General features: G+C 41.0%; 2 protein-coding genes across 10 annotated transcripts in view; one reads left to right on the forward strand and one right to left on the reverse strand.

The window, feature by feature from the left end:
- Nucleotides 1-14,496, forward strand: part of LOC146984468 (chymotrypsin-C-like) — a 246,211-nt gene that overhangs the window by 84,871 nt on the left and 146,844 nt on the right. The gene's annotated exons all lie outside the window — the stretch shown is intronic.
- The window catches only part of kazna (kazrin, periplakin interacting protein a), a 181,297-nt gene that overhangs the window by 67,363 nt on the left and 99,438 nt on the right, over nt 1-14,496 (reverse strand). The window lies entirely within an intron of this gene.

Raw genomic sequence — 14,496 nt, forward strand, 5'->3', positions numbered from 1 at the left:
GCATCGCTTAGCCCCACTTCAAGGGCAACCAGCTGTCAGACATAAACTTCAGTGGGCTCTGAGGCATGTTACATGTCGAGAGAAATCTTTTCACAAGTCAGCACTTCAGTCATTGACTGGAGAAAATCCTGGATCATGAATACCAAATGATGATTGTGGTATTTCCTCGGAGATGCCGGATGCGAGATACACAACAAACCACTCCGCTCTGGAATTGATTTGATATAAACCGAACAGTAAATCATGACAAACCAGATGCTGCATGTGACCACGTATATGTGCAACATCCACTTTGCATCTATTGAACATAATGTTGCTTAATTCATGAACTTCATCACTACATCAACATATGTGTATTCAATACATTTTGAATAATCAAAGAAATACAGGAAATATTTATTCACCAGCTGAACTTTGTTTGATCAGTAATTCACTCCACACATTGTATGTCTGACTGGTGGCAGGAGGAGGCAAGGTTGAAAAAACACGCTCATTAATTGTCCGAATCCAATTAAGACTTTTAAATGAGGAGAAAAACAAACAAACAAACTTGAATTACAGTGACAAGTCATTTTGGCCTTGTACAGGTGTGAGAGTCGATGCAATGAGATGAAATATCAACAAATATATAAAAAAAGAATCTGCTGGGCTCACACTGTGGCAGCTGAGTGATGGGGGTTCACAACCGAAACCAAGTTGGAAAACGTGTGTGGGGGAAAATGACCAAGTCCCTTCACTCCCTCCATCAACAGCTACAGCTGAGGTTGGGTTCAACAAGCCACTTAACCCCTCGCTGCTCCAGTGGAGTGGCTCAACGGCCGACTACAGACAGCTGAGGAAGCACTGGACAACTCCCAGATGCTTGTGGAGGTGGGAGGGACTGTGTGTGTGTGTGTGAAACAACAAGAGGGCTCATCAACTTTATCTGGCCGAGAATAAATACACGAACAAGAGCAGGCTTATCTCATAACCTACAATATATACTATCTATATAAAACTGTCCTGTTTAAACGATGAGAAACTTGGTTGCCTCATTCGGTTTTTTTCTCCTCTGAATTACAGTAGTTTCACATATGCACAAATAATGATCCTAAAAGCTTCTGTAAAATTTGGCCATTACCACCGAGCATCTCCAGATGTTGCGGTGACAGCTGTTAGGGTTTATAAAGCCTAACTAACCCTCCTCATCACTCCACCAAAGCACTCAGCAGCAGCAGCAGCACCACCATTCAGGTGTGACTTAGAGGTTTATCGATTGACTAATGGAGAAAGGAGGAAACTGGGTGGGGGGTGATGGGGTGATGGGGAGTGCCGGTCTGTGGAAAACTCAGCAGGGGGGCAGTGGGCCGGGCGGGCAACAGTCAGCACCAATAACCATCTGAACCTCAGCCGTGTTCTCGGGCATGATGGATCAATCCACACACAACGTTTATATGGAAACATGAATAAATAAATTCTCTCCCTATCCTGAGGTCTTATTATTCAAAAGAATCTCAAGCACATTTCAAACACTATTATCAGTCACTAAAGGCAAAATGAGCAAAATAAATGTGTTACACAATTGCCACGTTATTTATTTGTTGAATGTGAAAAACCAACCATGAGGTAAATGAGATCACACCTCAAGTTGACTTCTAACATCTAGAAAAAGCAGCCAGAAAAAAGAAAAGAAAAGAAAGAAAATCAGTACTTTTTCAGCTTTCAGGGAGAAGTCGAGGGCGTCTGGGTCACTGCAGGTCTGTGGCTAACAAGCTCCTAAGAGACATGCTGGTTGGGGGTTGGCACTGGAGCGGTCACATTAGTCAATGTGCCATGAGAGAACGGAGTGGAAAACTCAGTGGCTGTAAAACCTTTCCTTCTAGCAAGACGAATGTACAACAAGGCTGGACATTAACCCTAAACTCTGGAGCATCCGCCGTCCCCATACAACCCTTAAACTGCGCTGTGCTTATATCTTTGTTCCAGCACAAAGGGAACTAATGACATCCAGAGGGGATTCATATGCAGAAGATACAGTTGTCTCTTATCTTCTGACTTATCTTTGAAGGAGCTGACGGTGGCTGTAGGGCTCAGACCCTTTTGTCAAATATAAAGCAATCACAGACGGATAAAAATATCTGACATTTTCAACCCAAATCAAACATGCTTCTTCTCCACATCTCTGCTTTTGAAAGGCAAACAGTGATTCATGCCATAATCCACAACGCAGGTCCATTTGTTCAGAAGCCGGCATTTAGAATATGACAACGCCGTCCCAAGTATAAATGGCAAATGTAGATTTGAGTTGTCACGTGTGTTTGATCAAAGTGCAAACACTTGACATTTAACGTCATTTACTTTGGTCAGGAGCTGAGAGATTATTAGAACTACACACATAAAAAAAAACATATTCATCAATACATGTGCACATTCATACAATACATTCATTGGAATCTCATGGTGCTGATATAATCCCATGTTTACAAGAGTTTCTCAAATAAAATGATTTGAAATAAACGAGTTATGAAACTTACATTAAGCACATCAGTACTGTAGCATCCGTAACTAACCTACATGAACAGTGTTCTCCTGCACCGACACTGACTCATAATGTACATGCCATATGTAATAGACCTATATAGTAACAGAGATACCATAGCAGATTGTATTTGAAATCCCTGCACTGAATAGCCACAAGAGCACACAGCGTGCTTGATGGTATTCATGGGTCTCAGTGGGCCTACAACTGCGTGAGTATGACAGTTAAATTGCCTTACCTAATACAGTAAAATTTTCATCATTCATGCCATCCGGGAGTCAAGGATATGGAGGGGAGAGGAAAATAGACGGTGTAAAATCAACTAATTCTGCAATTTAAACCAGAACATATCTGTTTAGAAAATGAAAAAAGGGCTAATCTAAGTGTGGAAAGTCAGATAAGGACTGAGGAGACAATACATTACACAACCAAATGAATATTTTCAACCTTTTGTACACTGTGCTGTGATAGGAGTTGAATTTATAATGAGAAGCAGGTGCTGGGTCTTTATTAATCCATGAGAGATAATTAGACTTCCCGGTGCCCCTCTAAAGTAATAAATGACACAAAGCTTCATTCCAGTAATAAATACATGTCTCTAAAGATATGTGTCACCAATGGTGAAACAGTAACAATGAGAGATGTCATTTACAAAAAAGACCATGCAATTCATGGCGGTTGCCTGGGAATCAAGAAATGAGATTATCAACTGAATACACGGGTGGTGGGGGGGCATATATCACACACCAGCACACACAGGTGAATAAGTAAACAGCTCTTCAGCCCAAGTCTGTTTGACTTCAACATCACCAACTTTGACCGCACTTATGCAAATATACGCCTAGCCATCACACACACAAGCACATGCACACATCAAAGAATATTCAGACACAAAAGATTTTCACTTTTTTTTCTCCTTCCCGACAACTTCAGACAAAACCACCTTTCACTTACAAGAATTCACGTCTGGTTTCCCACTGACAAAACAATATCACAAAACGGGCCTAATTGTAGTCTAGCTGGAGGGCTCCTCAGTATTTCCTGTCACTTTTTCATATTCCACACTTTGCCTTCTCCCATTTACAGATAGCCGCTGAGAGGCTTGTAGCAGAGGACTCTGCCAGGGAGCCCTGTGATGTAAGCTGTCACTGCAATGTGTTGCTAGGCAAAGAAGTGCAGGGAGTTTCTAAGTGCTGTGGTTACTGGGTGTTGACATTTCTGTCTGCCTGCACCAACAAGAACTGCTGTTTTGAGTAAACACTGTCGACAACAGCGGGAGACGGACAGGCGGAGGTTGGCGCTCTTTGAACCTTGACACTGCCAGGTGTTTTTGACCCTGTCTGGCTCTATCGCCGAATTTGGCCCCATGCTATTCTATGACTGTCCTTGTCAAGCCGCTACCTCGCTCTGCCAATTGTTCGTCTACTTTTGAACCACACAGCTGATATATAACTGACAGACAAGCTCATGGCTCTCTCACCAACAACCACCACTGAAATCTCCTGCAAACCACGGAATACAAAATGTGCTTCCTGGTGACACATTTCATAACAGAGGATAAACATGAAACTTGAAGTAAATAGAGCAATACATAGCAATACATATGCTATATACATATAAATATACACATATATATATACATATATATATCATATATATAATAGACAGGAAACGAAGGGAAAGAATGGGGGACTGACACAGTAAATGACTGTCTTGATTTGTCAGGAGTCAAACTAGCTATTTTCTGCTTGAGGGCTAAGCTATGGGTTTTTAAGTGAGTAGGTAGTGAGATATTAGAATTCAAACTGGAGAGTAAACACAACTGAAATATGTTGATTTCAGTTCATTTTCTAGCTTCATTAAAATTGTGCCAACTATTAATCCTGTAAATCTGGATTTACTGGGAGCTGCTCTGGTCTTGAACCCTTTGATCTCTGAAGAGTTAATGCTGCCAGATACACAACTATTACAATATATCTTAACTTCTTTACCCTGAGCTTCTCATCCAAACCTTTGTTTGTTTTGTTTTTTTTCTCCATTGCGATCCATGTAGAGTGAGTACTTCCTCAGCTGTGAACAAATGTAGAGTAAAGGGCTGGTTGAAGCTGCTGGACCAGACTGAGCAGTTTGCTGGGGGAAGCAGCAGATGTGAGAGAGTGGACTGTGCACTGTGGGCCGTGCAGCTGATCGCCACTCACCACGTTGTTACAGTAATCACTCGAAGTCCCTGAGACTAAATTACCTTCTCAAAACGAAGGCTTGCCGCTTTAAACCGTCGTATCTTCGTGTTTTGAACATTCTGTCAGATGCGTGGACAATTAACGGCATAATCCCAACAGAGCTGACTGAGTGGATTTGATAGTGTCCTATATTCAAAATAGCACAGTGGAGCAGCCAGTCCAGCAGTTTGGTCACAGGTCACCGAGAGTAACAGCTAAATTAAGGGGGCCTGCTCGGTTAAAAACAGCTTCTTGTAATGGATACTGCAGCGAGCTATTGCCATTGGGGTCAGTGTCACTTACATGGGCTACTCCACGCAGTGACGGCCACACACTGTGTATTTGGCATTCACCAGCGCTTTTTTATGAATAAAGACGTCTCTGGTGTCATGTGTAGTATACTGAAGTAGTCCACGTTTTAACTAAGAGACGAGAGTTTATCCCCACCTCAACCTGGAGATGCTGACTGGGACAGGCTCAGTCAAGGTTACATAAGAGGCAAAGCCACTCTCTTGCTGTTCTCCAGTTCTGTGGCCTTCATTTAGTAACACAGGTCTGTTACTACAGGCACTACACCTGTGTGTCCTAGTTGTTAAACCTAAATATGTCCAGTGAATAAGCCTGCGGTACCTAACACAGAGCCACAGGAGACCCTCCTCCCCCTGTAGTCTCCTCTCTGCTCCTCTCCATCCTTCTACATATCAATTTTTGACCTCTGGGGACAATTTTCATTCACCTGTTTTTATGCACATTCTCAATTCATGCATAAAAAGACCTTATCTGAAATCTGAATAAACTTTCGCAACATTTTGAAGCTAAAAAAGAAAAGAAAAGAAAAACAAGATCTGTCTTGTCTATATTCTCCTACCTGTCACTGCATTCATTAAATATCCCCTCTGCTTCTGAGGTCCAAATCTCTAGTTGCATGTTGGGTACTGTAGTTGCAGAGTTTTGGTCGTGCCCTCCAGCATGGTGAAGGAAGACGGCAATAGTGAGAACAGCTGTGTGTCTCTTTGTAAACAAGCTCAGGGTCTGACCCAGCATCATTAATCCCTCTGCAGTAGGTTTCCAGCCCTGAGGCATGCCTGCCCCACTAACTCTCTCTTTTTTAGGTCCGTTGTACTCTCTATTACTGTGTCACTTTGCCTCTCTCCCTCTTTGGATCTTTCCCTCTCTTTCACCGTGTCTCTGACTGTCTCTCCACTGATCCCCCCGGAGTATCGCTCTCTGTCACTCCAGGCTCTCCTTCAATTCAAGGATAGTAATCCAACAAGTCAGCATTTTGTGGCAGTCCAGGGTTTCCTGTATAGGTTTGTTTGTTTTCTGTCAGTTTACCTGGCCAGTGGAGAAGCTGCCATTCCCTGGCCTTCTAAACTTCCTACCACAAACAAATAGAGCCTCCTCTGATGGGGTTCAAGTTCATTGTACTTAGAAAATAGTATTACGTTCTTCCTCGTTTTACATTGTTGGTCTAACATATGGAGATCAGGCAGCTGTATTTTATTTTGATCAGTTGCTTCATTTCGTCCGTCCATTGATTGTTGCTTAGTTGAATCTAGATAAACTCATCCATATAATCCGTGAAGTCATTCGAGACACGCTCGCGCTGAACAGCTATTTAAATAAATGAACTGGAACCGCACTGCAAACTATTACCCAGAAAATAAATGTCCTCCCTTTCCCATACTGTTAAATGAAGTAATGGCAATGTTTAATAGGTGCCATTCCTTAGAGGCAAGACAGCAGCTTCTACTTTAGAGCTGTGGATTAATGAAGGGCTTTGATACCAGTTCAATAGGTGATTCAGAGCAGCCCAGATTCCCCTTTCAACAGCTCATCATCTTCAGACAAAAAAAAAAAAAAAATTAATACCTTGTCAGTGGAGCTATTGTGCTGCCTTCATGCTGCACTTCAGGGAAAGTTTTTCCCTGAGGATAATCTTACACCGACATCAACCCGAGATCTTTAGGGAATGACGCTGATTAATCTTTAATAATCAACATTTTGCCTTTACCCACCAACGATATGAACATCCTCAAATTAATTAAACAGAACATCTCTGATGTCAATACAGTCTTTGTAATGCTTACATTAATTCCAATTTTCTAATGAGATGACATCAACCTCTCTGTGTGTCATGGAGAGGTTGATGTAATAATTTATGGTGTATTGAATTAGATTGAAAAGATGTTTCTGATGACAACACAGTTTAATATAGCCCAAGACATTATTACTGCAGAGTTGGATAAATAAACCTGTGCCAATGTCAACATGGACTGAGAATTATGAGCTTCACAGAGACACAATTCATCACAGACTCTGTGTGCATTATATCTTATTTTGACAATCATAATCATAAATTTACTACAATTAAACTTGCCTCAAAACCCAACATGCTCAGACTTCAGCTCTCTCTGTGCCGTGGCTTCTCTTACAGTAATGGATATGTCTACTTGATGGATTTCAACCGTGCGGTTGTCATACGAAGATAATTACTTTTCAAAGAAATTATTTTTATTTTTTTTTCATGTTATCGACTTCTTCAAAACTCCAGGTAGCAACACTGATTATCAATCCAACACATGATGAAAAAAAAAAATTCTCTATGAATCAACATGAAATAATTGTGAAAATATTGTCATCCTTCAAATTCAAATTGTCCGGGAAAAAAAAAAGAAAAAGTTTTTCATCATGTAAGAGTCAGACAAGGAACATGTAGCGAATTTTGACATTAGAGAAGCTACAGATTTTAGTACTCCTTGAAAATGTAATTTATTATTGAAATATAAAATATAAATATAAAATGTATAAACTAATTTTAATCAATTATTGAATTGTTTCTAATCTCACTTGTGTTTATTGGGCCAGAAAATGCACAACCTGCATCACTATTACTGCTGCAATTGAAGGGTTACCATGCCTAGGTGTGTAACACCTTCAATAGCTTCTCCTTCATATCTCCATCAGAGTTGCATCTTTTGTTCTCTTCTCTCTCCTCGGACTCTGTTTCAATTCATTGTTCCCTGTCCTCCCTGTTCACACGTGTCTTATTACTTCTTTGTCCTCCCTCTGTAAAGAGGAATAGACTGTTCTCATCCAGCCTGTGCATGTTCATGTCAGACAGGTTACCGTACAAATTAGAGAATGATAGCTTCTCCTCTTTCCTCCTTTTGCCTCTTTCCCCCCAAAGCCATGCAAAAACTGCAATTAGCGCAAATCAAATGAGGGAAGCCAAATGAAAAATCTCAGCAGACTGCTTTCACGGTTGCACTGCCAAAAGGATGACAGTGTGTATAACAACACTTAAATCACTGATATACACTGACACAATCCTGTGCCAGCTAATGATTCCCCAACCGACTCTGTCAATAACACAAGCACTTCTCATTGGCTGTGATGTAAGTGCTCCGACGTAGAATTCATAAATGAAAAGTGAGGGAGATTTACAGACAAAATAGACTTTGTAAGGCTCCTTAGCCTCGCCATCTCATCGTGTAGACAAGTGTATGACAGATTACTCCATTTGCGAAGATTTAAAGACTTAAAATGAAAGCTTGAGTCAGCCTGTCGAAAGTCAATCCGATGCCTTGTGAGTAGATTCTAATTATGTTGGTGCCAGCTGACACCTTTTCAAAAAAAAAAAAAGAAAAAGAAAAAAGAGAGACCCAGGGTGTCTGGGGACAGATGATATGATGAAAGAAGCTCGATACGCTGTACATGAGCTAGAAACGTGGTGTGTTATAGGAACAAAACCTCAAGTTCTAATATCACTAGCCAAGAGATTCATTTATCTCTGGCAATAAGCTCTAAAAGGCAACACAGCCTCCAGATAGTAGCAACTCGTTACAAACTACAAAAGTTGTCCATCCTAAAGCGAGGAGCTGAGGAGCAACAGAGAGAAATTTCAGCAAAAACACCTCTGAGCACTCCCTTTACCAAATAAAACTTTTGACAACAGTGAAATTAAACTTTCAAAGCCAGGAAGACTTCAGTTTATCTTGCTGCTTCTTTAAGTCTTGTTGTTGAATTTGGGATTGAAGAGGTGTTTGAAGAGATACAAGTGGAACAATAAAGACATTTTGGTCTGTGACTAGAACAAGGAAATAGGGCTGAAAATGAAAGCTCATATACAAACAGGGCAAAGAGCCTACATCCACACAGCAGTGCTGTGAGGCTGTGCTCAGCATTTTGGGCTCAATGCTAGTGTTAGTGTGTGAACATGCTCACAATGACAAGGCCGAAATGTAGATGGTTAGCAGGTATAATGTTCACCATGTCGCTGTCTCAATTAAGTGTGTTACTGTATTGTACTGTGCCTACAGACTAATGTTTCAAAGTTAGCCTTTAAATGCATTTTAACAACACTGTGTGTGTCTTGTGTGTAATACAGTGTATGTGTGTTGTACCTGATATTAGCAGGGGCACTTTGCACTGGGTGTCGGATAGTTCCCACAGTACTTTCTATGTTTTCACTACTTGGTCAAGTGCAGACAAAGGCCAAGAGAACATGACGACAAATAAAACTTAATCCTGAAATCTTTCTAACAGGTAGATGCTTAAATTTCTCCAGGATACTTAATTTGACTTTCATCAAATTAGTCGGATTAATGCTTCTCCACAAAGGCACCAAATATAATGACAGTCAATTCAATCGTTCAGATATTTGAGATTGTACCAAGAAATCCCTAGAATCACACCGAGAAAAATCACTTATTATTACTGTAAGGTCCATGTAGCATGGAAAGGTTAGTCCAAGTTAGGATGGAAATACTTATTTTATAAATCTATGATTATATGATTATAATTAAATCATATAATTCACATTGCAAGATTGCAAATGTGGTAGAAATGTGTCAAAATATAAGACAGATGACTGATGGCTATTGGGCAGAAGCAGACAGTAACCTCTGAGTCATGTATCTTACCTATTTTTAACCATAACAGACACATTCACACCACCGCCAATCCCAGATTGACTGCTAAATTGATTTTTTGCTGACCAAGCATCAGCAGGTAACCAGGATATCTGGGGTCTGTGAGTTTAGCGCTCAGCTTTTTGTTGTGACTGCCCCGCCATTTCAATCAATCACTTATCAGAGCGTGACTAAAAGCTGAGGCTCTGAGGTGAAATCAAGCTGGCTAAGCCGAGCCAGTTGCCATTTCCTGGATAAAAGGCAAAGAGGAGTAGAGGTTGAAGCTCCATGGCTGACCTGGAACAATCCTGTCTGCTTCTCAGTGGCTGCCATGAATTGCATTTGGGTGGTGGTGATGGGGTGAGGAATACTGAACTATTTGGGAACAGAGCGATACAACAGAAACGGTCCCAGTTGATTAAAGTAATGGCATCTCTCCACAATTACAAAGTCAATGGATGAGAACAACACATCACTTTGGAAACACCAAAGCTCTGTGAGATGACAACATACAACACACAAACTGGAGTCTGTGATGATTGGGAGGAGAAGAAAAATACATCGGTCCACCCACACCGACTCACCTTTAAACAAATCATAGAAAAACGACTGGAAAGGAAAAGCTAAAACAAGCTGAAGGTGACAACAGCACAAACAGGAATGTTAATTAAGAGAATACAGAAAACACAGCAGCATGAGCAGCAAAGACACACCTGAAGTTGACATTTGAAGGGGGAAGGAAGAAGAGAATGAAAAGCACATTTCTATTACGCAGAAATCCCTGAGGGGGAAGAGAGAGAGAGATAGAGAGAGAGGGAGAGGATGAAAGAGAGAGGAAAAATGAGATGGAGCAGAAGAGGACAGAGAAGTCACCGCAAACTCTCTTTTTTTCTTTAAACAGAGGAAAACTGAATATTCTTCCATCACGCATCAAATGCCAGTTCAAAAAGCAGCACTGACTGACTGGTCCATAGAAACCCATTCTGTATTAAATCTAACCTGTCAAGAGGTTGAAGTGCCTGCAAAAGGTAGAGTCACTTAATTTCTGGTAAAACAGCCAAGATGAATGTGGTTTTATAAAAGAAACAAATGTCAAGGCTCTTTAATCAAACAGGCTATAACGGCTAGGATCGGCACAGCAGCTCAATAACAGGAAATTTCAGTCATCAAATAAAAAAACGTCCTCCCTCCATCAAGGGTAGACACAAACTCTGACTGTCAAAGCCTTGGGATTATACATTATTACCCTACTTTGAGTGAGCCCTGTTTCGCTGGTTTGTTGGTAGGGCTATTAATCACATTATGAAACTGTATGTTCCAGAGCGACATCGTGTACATTTCCTCACTAATCCAGGAGCAAAAATTGATTTACTTGAACCCAAAACTGGATGTAACTACATATTTGATTTGCTGTATATCAGTGATTTGTTCTTCCCCGAGAGATTGCATTCTGGTAATCAAACAGTAATTTGTAACATCGCTGTGCCTGTTTGTATTTCATTACCAAATTTATTAGGAAGCAAATATGTTGAACAAATTGCTTTTGGCAATATCAACAAAGATTGTCAGTGTGGATTACACCTTCAATGTAGACAGACAGGGAAGAAACACACTTTCAGTCTGTGCACCTACAGAACTTGGTTTGTCTGCAGGTTTGGTGTGAGCTACACCACTGCATCCAACTCACTGCCTCACACAGCAGCTCTCCCTTTAATGGGCTTCTCGTATAATCTAATGCTTTTTCATTCAGTGCCATCACCATAAAACAGTGTCACACATGAGAAATCAATATCAACACGGCCAAACCAAGCATTAAAGATATGTAGGGCCAATTGGTTTGCTGAGTCTGGGCAGTGGGAATTATATGTGACAAGTTCACCAGTCTGGAAAGCTTGATGAGGAAGAAGAGTCACAATGGGCACAGATGTGTAGCGTGTGGAAAATGACAGCAAACTCCAGGTTTTGGAGCTGCATATATTGGCTCTGTGACCTGACATTACATTAGAGGGTTTATTGACTACGAGAACCATTCACCTCTAATAATGATGGGATAAGGAATAGCTGTGTAGCAAGCTTTATGGGATACATTATGCGCTAACACCATCTTTAAACAAACCAAACTTGTTTGCTTGTAGTGAAATAGGTGATAAATACTGTTAAAAGGCCAAAAAGGAGGACTAAAGTGAAACTACTAATTAACAGTGGCTAAAAGCTGCAAGTTGAAAACCAGAGCTATAGACAGTGCAGTTTACGGTATTGTCACAAAGTTAGGATTCATTAAGCCTCCTTATGTGTTAGACAGAACACCAACAAGATCCACTCACTTATAAATTTGTGTGATCAAAGAATAGGCTACATGACTAGCAGAAGGTGATAAATCATGGATGAAGGCAGACCATCAAAACAGGTCAACCTCCCAAATTCTCCAATGGATTATCATCAAACAGTAAATGACAGCTAACGCTTTTACACTACGTTTACCGTGTGTCACATTTAGATGCGTGGCTTCCCTCTCTGGTGTGCAACTTACAGCTGTTAATACGAACAGTCATTTATTTCAATAAGGCAGGCAGCGTTTCCCGTGGTGGGGGAGATAATGTTCACAGAGAAGACCCAGCTGCAGTCCAAATCAGAGCCATTGATTTGGCCCTCAGCTCTACGGGACAGTTGGGCTCCCAGAGGAGACAGCACAAGGGCAATCACGGGACTCAGCTGGCCTCCTGCCCCCCTGCATTAATAATCATTCCAATTAGAAAGAACACGTCCAGATGCTCATCTGGTTACATAATGTTCCTTCCCTCGTGTTTCTGTCCACAAGTTTGGCTTAACTTGGATTTCCAGATGCTCTAATGGTCTATTTCATTTGTAAGGTTTTTTTTTTCTGCCCACTTAGACTCAACATGCATTAATTCAGCACCTCAGGCAGTTAACTTGAGGATTAATAATCACATTTCCTGCCGCCTCTCCACCAGTGTCAGATCGTAGGAGGAGGCAGACGACTAGAATTCCTTCAAGTTTAACTCTCACAAACGTCTTTTTCGCTCTAACCCGGCTCCAAAATCTCCAAACAACTGTCTACCTTCATGACGAGAACAGGCAGATCTTAGAGAATGTGAAATGCTAGTGTTTATGACTGTGCCTGCAGAGGGTAAGGTCCCCCCTCTGACTTCAGACACATTTTTTTGAAGTAGGATTTCTCTTGTGTTGTGAGGCCTTTTCATTATCCAGGAGAGATGGTGACAGCATATTTTCCATTTTTCATACATCTTTCTTTGTGACTTCTTCTCAAAGGATACCACATCAGAAGTACTTCACAGTCAAAACACCGCTTTTCATGTTTCAGAAGACAAGAAAAAAAATACTTGTCTGATATTGTGTAGCTTTAGCAAGTGGCTGAACAACATTGCTGAACAACAACAGCATGTTAAGTTAGTGAACTTTATGGAGGAGTATCAGAGTGACAGGCCTATTTTTGCATTACATAGCTAAATATCTGAGCTGCTGGTACAGAAGGGATACCAGAGATCACTGTCTGCAGTGTAATCTTCAATCCTCTGCTCATAATATGCTCCTGGAGGCTACGTCCTCTCAAGAAAACCCCACGCTGTTCATCTTGAGCACTCTGTGGCCTCCAAACAATGGAGGACATCAATATGCCATGGTCCATCTGATTCAGGAGGAAGATCTGTTCATATGCAGTGCACCAATACAGTGAGCCCGACAGACATCTCAAAGACTGAACCTCACATACTGTACTGGTTGGTTTGATTTCTTCGATTCCACAACATAATAAACAAAATAATCATTCAGATTTTTTCTGTTTCTGTTGTTTCATAACTTGAATATCTGTGATAATCAATGAATCTAAAAGAGGGGGATTGCTGCCCTCTTGCTATAAGTAAATAAGCTTAGATGTTGATATAGACGTCTAAAATTGGAGCGTGTTCATCTGCTGCTTGTGACTGCATGTCTGAACCACTTTTAGCTGCCCCCTGTTTTATATGGCACTTAATAAGATCTGAGTTTGATAGCACTGAATGTGCAGCTCAACTTCTCCCGATCGCCTGCGTTTGCCCTGCGATTGTCTGATGTCTGCAGCCTTCTCCATGTAAGCTCTGATTAAGCCATTCGTTACACTCGGGCCCTAATTTGCACAGTACTTCCCTCAAGTGCAATTTTCTCCTACTTTTAAAAAGTAAAACATGAAGGATAGATCAAAAACAAAACACTTGTTAAAGTAGAGGGAAAGACATAGCCGGAAATATCCATGTTTATCTTTGATGTGAGGTGTTTATTAAAACATAGAATCTACACTTCAGGCCATGTTCATGCTTTGGAAATGTTGAACCCTGTATTTACACTCCAAGACTAAAGAGCGATAAAGGCCTGCTGTCATTAGCAGCAGCCGATACTCTCCCTGCATATCGTGAGATGGTGGTTATCTTGTAGACGGCCGGCAGCTGGAGGATCAGATAGGACGTCTGTCAGCTGATTTGCAGATTGACTGCTTTCTGTCAAATTACAAACGGCTCGCCTGACTGATTTACTGGCCTTCAAGTCTATTTCTGAATACCATTATTAGAAAATAATATTCTAGCATGTAAATAATCATGAATCCTACATAAACAGCACTGGTGAAATGATTGTTCTCACTTCTTATGTTAAAAAACACACACACACACACACACACACACACACACACACACACACACACACACACACACACACACACACACACACACACACACACACACACACACACACACACACACACACACACACACACACACACACACACACACACACACACACACACACACACTTGAAACAAACATCAAGGTCAATG

Source organism: Trachurus japonicus, chromosome 7, assembly GCF_045865225.1.
Source record: "Trachurus japonicus isolate A0001 chromosome 7, Traja_1.0".
Taxonomy (NCBI): Eukaryota; Metazoa; Chordata; class Actinopteri; order Carangiformes; family Carangidae; genus Trachurus; species Trachurus japonicus.